Source organism: Arachis ipaensis, chromosome B06 (genome assembly GCF_000816755.2).
Source record: "Arachis ipaensis cultivar K30076 chromosome B06, Araip1.1, whole genome shotgun sequence".
Classification (NCBI taxonomy): Eukaryota; Viridiplantae; Streptophyta; class Magnoliopsida; order Fabales; family Fabaceae; genus Arachis; species Arachis ipaensis.
This window is the reverse complement of record NC_029790.2, coordinates 90,854,029-90,865,174: the sequence shown is the minus strand read 5'-3', so window position 1 is coordinate 90,865,174 and position 11,146 is coordinate 90,854,029. Positions and strand designations below refer to the sequence as shown.

Sequence of the window (11,146 nt, the reverse complement as noted above, 5' to 3'; positions counted from 1 at the left end):
TTTTAATTTGCAAATGTTTTTAGAAATATATTAAATATATTCTAAAACATATAAAATATATTTCCACTTCACAAGTCTCTTACACTCTTATACGTACATAATAATTAAGAAATAAGTATTTAGTCAATACTAGTATTTTTACCCGTAATAACATTATGGGAATATAATTTTTTTAAAATTACGGTTCACTTTATATTGATAGTATAAATTATGCATGGTACAAAATATTTATAAAATCAAACTATTTTTATAAAAAAAAATCGTAGGTTAACAAAAGTCTTTGTAGATAAAAAATTAAATAATAAGAATTTTAGTTATTATTTTTATATGAAAAAGTATAATTTTTTATTAATAATTAATTTTAACATTCGTTGTCTAAAATTTAAAATAATTTAACATGTATACTTTTATATTTAATTAGATGTTAAAGTTATAAAATTAACTCAAAATTAATATTTTTTTTAAACAATTGAATCTTGATTCTAACTTTTAATTATAACATTAGTATTCTCTCCAAATTATATATAATAAATATTTGAAAGAAGAGAAATAAAAATATAGATTAGAAAGATAAGCGGTAAAAATTTAAAACTAAAAAAATATGTATATAATAAAAATAATAATATTTTTTATTTGAATTATATTATTTTGTTAATTTTGTTTTTCATAGACCAGAAAGGTAAAAAAAATAGAGAATGAGAGAAAAATAAAGATGAAGAATAAGAGTGAGAGTTTGTTAATTTTGAAAGAAAAAATTTATTTTAATTGTAATAAAAAATATCGGATGACATATTTTGATTTGTCAAATTACTAATATAAAATAAATTATATATAGAGTGAAAATGGTAGAGAGAAATAGAAAAATAGAGAGAGGTAGATGAGAGAATTTAGGAAGAGAGTTTATTAATTTTGGAGAAAAATATTTTCTCTTAATTTTAATAAGAGAATGTCATGTGACACATATATATGATTATTAAATTAGATAGTAATATTATGATATATGATATATAATATAGGTACGTATATTTCAATTTCAATATTTCAATTTTAAAATATTTTCACTCAATTTTAATAAGAGAATGTCATGTAATATATTTGGTTATTAAATTAGATAGTAATATATGATATATAATATAGGTATATTTTAATTTTAATTTCAATTTTAATATTTTAATTTTAATGCAATTAAAGAATGTTATATTGCACATTTTGATTGTCAAATTCGTAATTAGTCAATGATAATGATATATAAAAGAGATAGAGTGGTTGAAGGAATGAGAGAGATAGAGAAAGGAAGAAGGAATAGGAGAGAACTTTTTAATTTTAGAGAGAAAGATTTGATTTCAATTGTAATGAGATAGTGATATATGACATATTTTGGTTGTAAAATTAGTAGGGAGGAAAGTAGAATTTTTTAATTTTAGAAAGAAAATTTTGATTTTAATTACAATAAATGAGTGATATGTGACATGTAACATCCTAACTACCAAAGCTCACACTTCCGGCTGCGCGACTCTGATAGTTCGGACATTACGACGACTTTTATATTATTTAATACTAAAATATGAGCCTGTTTAAAACTTTAAACCGCAATACCGCTCCCAAAAATACTTTCATCCGATAACATACATCCATAGATACCATACAACTTACAAAAACTCATAAAGAGTACATCCATATATATATACATAAATATATATAAATAACTTTACAAGCATTAACCAATACAATTCCTATCCCTCTTACAGATTATATCAAGATAAAGGCGAGGGTAGAATAAACCATAACTAAAACAATACAGAGCATCACAACAACAATTAAATAAGCTCTTCGTAACTTCTGCGCCCATATCCTGAAAGGGGAAAAAATGTAGGAGGTGAGAACATCATCTTCGAAAGGGTTCTCAGTAGAGGGTTTTTGGGAATTACTGTAATAGGATACATGAAGATAACCGCACCAGTGATTAATAACCGTCTCATGCCTCTTTTCAAAAACAACGGTTTACAATGAAAGTAAAGTCGGAAATCTTTTCTAAAAGAGGAACCATTCAATTCTCAAAGACTCAAAAGCCTTTCAAAAAGGTTTAACCATGCTGAACCAAATTAGCATTTCATACCTTTCCAAACCAAAAACACAAAACCGAAACCAATCATTGGTCCATCTCATTTCAACCACGGCCCTAGGCCCAAACAATCCAACCATCAACCAATCACCACAAACCAACGGAGTCCCAGTTGCAAACACAGATAGGAAGTTCAAGCACAAACAAACAATTATAGCAAGTAGAACAATTAGCAGTTAATTCACATAGGCAAACCAAGTACAATATGCACACCCAAACAATGTCACATAGATGCATATGATGCATGCTTGTCCCTAGTGGCTGATGATATCATCTGTCGGTTATATAGCCAACCCGACACGTCCTGGTAGCTAACCATGGACAGAAACACCCATCGCGGAGCAAGTAGGTTTGAGCTACAACCCTATTGCTACTACCCGCTCAACCCAGAGCCAGTGGAATAACCACTACTGCGGCTACTACCCAGGCAGGTGTTTAAAAGCTCAACCTGGAGCGAGTGGAATCACCACTACTACCGCTACTACCCAGGCGTCACAGTCTCTAACCTGGAGCAAGTGGGACGAACCACAACCCTTGCTACTACTCAGGTATCTCAAGTATATATTCATTCAGTCCCAGCCATGGATCAACATCCATCTCATCCATCCGGCTTAAATTAATAATTCATAGTCAGCCATACGGCCCATAACTCATTCGACAATCAGCCATAAATCAATATCATACACAGCCATTCCGGCTCACGGTTCAATCCAGAACCAGCCAATATTCATAATCATACATGTAACACCCTAACTACCAAAGCTCACGCTTCCGGCTGCGCGACTCTGATAGCTCGGACATTACGACGACACTTATACTATTTAATACTAAAATATGAGCCTGTTTAAAACTTTAAACTGCAATACCGCTCCCAAAGATACTTTCGTTCGATAACGTACATCCATAAATACCATTCAACTTACAACAACTCATAAAGAGTACATCCATATATATACATAAATATATATATAAATAATATTACAAACATTAACCAATACAATTCCTATCCCTCTTACAGAATATATCAAGATAATTGCGAGGGTTGTAAGACCCAGAACTTTTGAAAAGTCTTATTATGATCAAGTATCAAATCATATAGTTATTTATAGCCTTAATTTTAGAAATTATTTTATCAGAGATAATTAAGGCAACTTTTTGATTTATTGGATTTGAGACGAGTTATGATTTTTATCCAATTTTATAATTATTGGGTTATTTTCTATATTTAAATTATAAAGTTGATAGTTATGAAATAATAAGGATTTTATATGATTTGGATTAGATAAATAATATTTTAAATATTATTACTGCTATTTTGGAAAATGAAGAAATTAAGTATATTATTTCTAATTTTTAGATTTGGGCATTTTATTGAAAATAATTTGTGAAATTGATGAGCAAATAGTATTTTCTATGTACAAATAGTGTTGGGTTTAATTTGGGTTTCAATTACTATATTATTCCCAATTTTATGTGAAATTACCAATATGCCCCTAACCCTAATTATTTTGAAAAAGAAATGAAACCCTAAAAACCCTACTCGGTTCCCCTGACCCGGTTTCCCCAAACTGCTACAGCCCCTCCTTTCTAACAAGCAGCGGCAATACACAGTTTCCTTTGATTTCTATGAAAGAAAGAAGCTAAAGCAGAGAGAGAGAGAGAGATAGAGAGAGAGGCTGAGTGCATCAGAGGAGAGTGAGGAAGCCACCGCTCAAATGGTCACCGTCGAACCCGCCATCGCGCCGCCGTCCCTCTCAACGCTGCCGTCCCATCTTGCCGCGTCGTCGTGCCACGCCTTGAGGGCTGTCACGCAAGGGAAGAGAGAAGAGAACGTGCCGCCGCTCCCTGCCGTCGACCCACGTCTCGCCGTCGCATCACCGTCCCCGTACCGCCGTCATTCGGTCCATCCGCGAGTCAACGAGCCAGGCTGAGAGCAAGGGAGACGCGCGAAGGAGAGAACGGATCTGAGACCGAGCTGAGGTCCAACCACCGCGTCGGAGTCCATCCGTGTCGCCGTCGTACGCGCCGTGATCTCCAGCCGCGCCGTTGCCAGTCGTGCCTACTCTGCCACCGTGAAGCCCAGCTGCTGTTGGGAACCTTGTCGTTGCTCATGGGGTGCGCCGGTAAGCCTCTGCCGCCGAAAAACGTCACTGCTACACCGGCCACCGCCGCAAGTGACGCTGGTGGAAAAGGGAGCTGCGCCTCTGTGTTTATGGCTGCCGGAGAAGTGGTTGTGGCTGCCGGAACCACACCGGAGCTTCTGGCCATCTCTGCCACTTGAGACCCCCGCTGCCGTCGCCGGAAAATGCCTCTGCCGCCGTCGAGGTCCAATGCCGGTAAGGGTTTCGAATTTGGTTTTCGTTTCTTGTGAGATTCTCGAGTTTTATTGTTGCGGCATGTTGGTTTCAGTCACCGTTGCCGGAGTCGGGTCGCCGCAGCCGCTGAAGGTGGCTGCCGGGGCCACCGTCCAACCGGTTCAGAGGGCACTGCGGTCTGATTCAGCCGTTCTTAGTTTCAGTAAGTATTCCTATTTTGGAAAACCTCGCATTAGTATTCTGTTGTGTTCGGTCTATGAATATGAGTTTTGAAAACGTGGGGCCGAGTCCTGATTGTTGTATGTTGCGATTAGAGTCGTTGAGATTGTTGCAAAAGTGGCTAGGAGCTGAGGTCTTGGCTGCCGGGATTTTGATTGTTGATCTCGGGTTGAGGCGGAAAGGATTATGTGACGCGTGTGGCTTATGTAATTGCGTTTTGAGGTAGGGGCGCTTTCCGAAAACTATAGTTTATTATTGGAATTATTACATATGGATACTGATATGAGATATGGTTTATTTAGTGATAGTATCTGCCATATGTATTATTTTATTGAGTCGAATGATTATGGATGTTTGTTTGGCTGAATTGTTGTGCGGCTTTGTGAAATGTAATGTTTTGAAGTGATTCTTTAAAGATTTGAAATCTCAGTTTAATCCGTTGAGGATTGATTTGATTTGAGTCAATTATTTGATGTGAAAAGTCGAATGCACTTTTGAATTCAGCCTGGTTTATTTTTAATTGACTTGATCTTGGATAAATGATTTGTTACTGAACCGTTTCTTTAAAGCTTTATAAATGAGTTAAACCGGTTGATATTGAGTTGATTTTTGAAATGGTTTCCTTGAGGTATGACATTGAGGCGACTGTTGGATTTAGCTTGCTTTTGAATTAATTTCTGGTTTGAGCTGTTGAAAAGGAATGAGAAACGGTTTAGTTGGGACCCGAACCGGGTGGCAAAGTCCAAGTTTTAGGGGAGGTGCTGCCGAAATTTCTATAAAATCCGAGTTCTTATTGAAATGTTGTCGGGCAAATGATGAGTTAAAGCCTTCTACAATTTTATTTGAATTATCGAGAAAAGGATGATTCATGCTTTCGAAATGAATTATTAAAGAGGAAATTGTGATTTAGTCTTCCTTCTTAAGAAAGGCATTGTACCTCTTTCAGGAGAAAGTTATTTGGATGAAACTTATGTTTTAAAGCTATTTTAAATGTGACAAGGGCAATGCCTTTGAATTTGACTTGGGGGGTTTCAATTAAAGAAGTTTCAATGACTTTGAAAGAACTTGAATGTCTATTGACAAGTATCATTTTGAAATGTTTTGAGAAAGGTTTTAAGTACTCTTTGAATTCTGAATTCTTGCAAGACTAAAACAATTTTTGAACAGTTGAAACGCTTTAGAATTTATCATGGGGTTGAAGTTGGTTTTGCCTAAGTAAAGGAAACGGCTTTGAAAGAAGTAAATGATTACATGACTCGGTTTGGCTTAGATCCTATTTTCCTACTCAAATCGGAAAGCCAATGCTTTAATGATTTTAAATGAATTTGGTGAAATGAGTTATGTTATTCTCCCTTTAAGACTTGGGACTCTGCCAAGGAAATTTTGTTATAAAATCCCATTGTTAAATGGGTGATTTGAATGTTTCAAAATAAATCTTTAACTTGCCATGGTTATGGAAGTTTGGAAAGAGGATGCCGAGAGTGGCATTGTTTTCAAAGGGGAATTTACCTTGAGTAAAAGTGGCTTATGAGCCTGAGATGATTTGAGAAATGAGATCTTTAAAGCCAAGGCTGAAAAGAGTCGAAACTCGATTTCAAAGTGAAATGAATTGAGAAAATGATTTATGGCTTAAATGCCGGTTTTATGAATTTGATGATGTTGAATGGTGGAGGTGCCATTTTGTTATGAGCCGGAATGGCTGTGTATAATATTGATTTATGGCGGATTGCCGAATGAGTTATGGGCCGTATGGCTGATTATGAATTATGAATTTAAGCCGGATGGCTGAGATGGATGTTGATCCATGGTTGGGACTGAATGAATATATGCTTGAGATACCTGGGTAGTAGCAAGAGTTGTGGTTCGTCCCACTTGCTCCAGGTCAGAGATTGTGACGCCTGGGTAGTAGCAGTAGTAGTGGTGATTCCACTCGCTCCAGGTTGAGCTTTTAAACACCCGCCTGGGTAGTAGCCACAGTAGTGGTTATTCCACTGGCTCTGGGTTGAGCGGGCAGTAGCAAGGGGGTTGTAGCTCAAACCTACTTGCTCTGCGATGGGTGTTTCTGTCCATGGTTAGCTACCAGGACGTGTCGGGCTGGCTATATAACCGACAGATGATATCATTAGCCACTAGGGACAGGCATGCATCATATGCATTTGTGTGACATTAGTTGGGTGTGCATATTATACTTGGTTTGCCTATGTGATTAATTGCTAACTGTTCTACTTGTAATAATTGTTTGTTTGTGCTTGAACTTCCTATCTGTGTTTGCATCTGGGACTCTGTTGGATTGTGGTGATTGGTTGATGGTTGGATTGTTTGGGCCTAGGGCCGTGGCTGGAATGAGATGAACCGATGGTTGATTTCGGTTTTGTGTTTTTGGTTTGGAATAAAATATGAAAGGCTATTTTGGTTCAGCATAGATAAACCGTTTTGAAAGGCTTTTGAGTTTTGAGAATTGAATGGTTTTCTCTTTCAGAAAAGATTTCCGACTTTACTTTTATTGTAAACCATTGTTTTTGAAAAGAGGCATAAGACGGTTATTAATCACTGGTACGGTTATCTTCACGTATCCTATTACAGTAATTCCCAAAAACCCTCTACTGAGAACCCTTTCGAGGATGATGTTCTCACCCCCCTACATTTTTCCCCTTTCAGGATATGGGCGCAGAAGTTACGAAGAGTTCATTTAGTCGTTGTTGAGATGCTTTGTATTGTGTTAGTTATGGTTTATTGTACCCTCGCCTTTATCTTGATATGATCTGTAAGAGGGATAGAGATTGTATTGGATTATGTTTGTAATATTATTTATATATATATTTGTATATATATATATGGATGTACTCTTTATGAGTTTTGTAAGTTGTATGGTATTTATGGATGTATGTTATCGGATGAAAGTTTTTTTGGGAGCGGTATTGCGGTTTAAAGTTTCAAACAGGCTTATATTTTAGTATTAAATAGTATAAGTGTCGTCGTAATATCCGTGCTATCAGAGTTGCGCAGCCGGAAGCGTGAGCTTTGGTAGTTAGGGTGTTACATTATGGTATCAAAGCAGTTCTTCCTGTAGAGCCTGAGGAATGGACTGCCTATGCTTCAGTTGCATGCTATGAGCATTTGTCATGTATTAGGTCTTGTCGAATGACGAGAATTAGAGCTTTATGCACATGACGATCTATTGACTAACGCCGTTAGTCTTGCATTGCATAATTCTTGGTATTAAGTTTGGCCGGCTTAATACTAGTGAATTATGTATATGAAAGCACTGATGGGTTATCATAGATGAAGTCCGAGTTTTGAGTAAAGCGAATCGCGGGTTTTGGAAAAGTTGGAAACTATTTCTCGAGGCTATTCAGTTGTGTGTCTTGAATTTTGTTCAAGTCGACCCGTTCTTTTATATCCTAACTTGAAGTTCTTGTTTGCTAGTCTTTTTGAAAAGTAGTTTGATTTTTCAACTCTATTCCTCTATCCATATGCGTTCTTGTTTGACCTTAAGTGCATATGCTGGTTTAAGATCCTTGTTGCATCTATCTTCCTCTGTTTGAGTTCTTCTTGATTCAAGTATTCTTTGATATAGCCTTGAACTTGTCTTAATGTGCTGTGACTTTTAACTCCGGGTTTTGATTCCATTCTTTGAGAAATTGTTGATTCAGTTTTTCTCTTACTGGACAGTGATCACAGCCAATTTTGGGATTTTATAAATTACTGTTGATTAGATATATACTTTTCTATATATGAGACTTTGAAATTATTTATGCAGTTTAACAACTATTTCTTTCTAATACCTTGCTTGTACTTTTATTGGTTTACGCAATTGCACTTACTTTAAAAGTAAATTTGACTTTCTAGTAATTTTACTATAGCTCCAATGGACATCTTTATTTGATTGTGTATTTGGATATTTTTCAAAATTTTGGAAAGAAAGAATTTTTCATTTTTATCCTGGTTGAGTTTCGTTTGATAAGCTCTACTTAACTTATTTTGGATTGAGTTGGGTTTAGCGTACTACATGGTTTATGCCATTGTTGTTCTTTTGAAAATGTTGGACTCATAGCTTTCCTCTTATGAACGGACTCGTTCCTTCTTAAGCTTTTCACCTCTATGAATGTCATACATGATACTGTTTTTAACTAATCTTTTACATCTTCTGAACATTACCATTGATCTTGGTTTGTCCTCTCTTGTGAATCTCATTCTTATGTGAGTTAGTTTGATTGATTTCAAATTAGTGCATCGTTATCTTCTCATTGGCTTACAAGAGTTTTAGTAAAAAATTTATCATTGAGAAATTACAAATGATTGAGTTGTCTTTTTCTATGATTTTTGTATTCTTTTGGATCAATTGAAAGCTTATTTGATGCCCTATGCCTAGTGGATCTTGTTTGAACTATTTAAGATCCTTTCTTGCAAGGCTTGACTCATTTTTAGTACATCTTAAACTTCTTGAATGTTCTTCTGAGATGGTGATTTCAAGAAACACTTTTGGAGTCTTGTTTTGAACTTTCAAAGGAATTTTGAATTCTCTTTGGAAGAATACTAGACGGAATTTATTTTCTGTTGTTTGATTGAGATTGAAACCATTGTCCAATTTTGACGAAAGTAATTTAAAGTTGGCATGCGCCATTTTAAATGAGGTTTTGGAAAGCTTCCTTGTTTAGTGGAAACTGGTTTGTTCTAATGCACCACTTATTTCCTTTACCAAATTGTAAGCAAATTTTTATCTCAGAATTTCTTTTCTAAAAAGAGTTTGACTTCCTCTTTCACCCTTGCTATGAATGTTATACATGCTTGTTTGAATATGAACTTTGGAAATTTTTGAATAAGCATTTGATTTCTCTTCCGAGTTTTATGATTGCTTTTGGTTAGGTTGTGCACCTAACTATTTTTCTAAAATGTTTGAGGAAATATTTTAGCTATTAGTCAAACTTGTGTGCATTTTGTTTTAGAACTCTACAATGTCTGCTTCAACGTGAATTTGCATTAAAGCAAAGACACGATTATGCTTTTGTTACTCTCTTGAAGGATATTGTTACTTAACCTTCTATTTCAGACTGCGAAGTGGTTTTTTTTTTTCCGCAAGTTTTCAATTCTTTTATGAACAATGTATTTGGAAGTATTTTTTTATCATGCTCTTAGTTCTGTGAGTTTTGTCTTGGGTTTGAAATATTCTCTTCTGTAAACCTCATGCTTTCTCGACTCAGCTTGAGTTTGTTTCAAACTGATGCGCTGGTTTTCTTCTTATTGATCCTATTGAGCTTCTTTGATCTAAGGGTTATCTTTGAAGTTGTCAATTGAATTGTGTCTAGCAAACTTCATTGCTTGAGTATCCTTGGTTATCTGGGATTGGATATATTCTCTCAAATCTATTATTGCTATCCTTGACATTTGACTCCCCTTTCTAAATCTTGTATCCTTCTGAGTAGACTCGAGAATTGTTTTGATATCATATGCGACTTGTAGACGTAGTAACGCGATGCGTTAGTTCTCTAAGACGTGATACGTGTATACGGAAGTTGAAGCGGTAGGTGTGCAACGTTATGAGTTGTGGGTGTTTTGTTCCTTGCGAACGGGTTTGTAATTGTCAGGCTTGTGATCAAATTTGGGGTTTGTAAAGTTCTTGATGGAATTGGAAAGTTGAAACCTTGAGGTTGATATGAGATTAGTGTGCGGATATTGAGCACATCGTTTTAACCCCATCCTGTTTTATAGCCTTGATGCTTTGCCCTACTATCGCATGATTGACCCATGTTATCTTTTGCATTGAGCCTACCTTGTAACGTTTGCTTTGCAATCACACTCCTACCTTTGTATCGTTATGCATACGACCACCCAAGTATTTGAAAACCGTATATATGTTTATGTTTTGGGGATATTTTTGCTTCTTCTTTAAATGTGTTCAAGGGTGAACTGTTATGAAATTCCTTTCATTTTGTATCAATTTTCGAGGGCGAAAATTTTTATAAGGTGGGTAGGATGTAAGACCCAGAACTTTTGAAAAGTCTTATTATGATCAAGTCTCAAATCATATAGTTATTTATAGCCTTAATTTTAGAAATTATTTTATCAGAGATAATTAAGGAAATTTTTGATTTATTGGATTTGAGACGAGTTATGATTTTTATCTAATTTTATAATTATTGGGTTATTTTCTATATTTAAATTATAAAGTTGATAGTTATGAAATAATAAGGATTTTATATGATTTGGATTAGATAAATAATATTTTAAATATTATTACTGCTATTTTGGAAAATGAAGAAATTAAGTATATTATTTCTAATTTTTAGATTTGGGCATTTTATTGAAAATAAATTGTAAAATTGATGAGCAAATAGTATTTTTCTCTATATAATTAGTGTTGGATTTAAATTGGGTTTCAATTACTATATTTTTGAAAAAAACCCTAAAAACCCTACCCGGTTCCCCTGACCCGGTTTCCCCAAACTGCTACAGCCCCTCCTTTCTAACAAGCAGTGGCAAGTGGCAATTT

The 11,146-nt window shown here is 35.2% G+C and overlaps 1 long non-coding RNA gene across 1 annotated transcript; it reads left to right on the top strand.

The window, feature by feature from the left end:
• Positions 4,818-7,433, top strand: LOC110264051. Its single transcript, XR_002349787.1, has 2 exons — positions 4,818-4,878; positions 7,315-7,433. It is a non-coding gene; the product is annotated as an uncharacterized LOC110264051 (long non-coding RNA).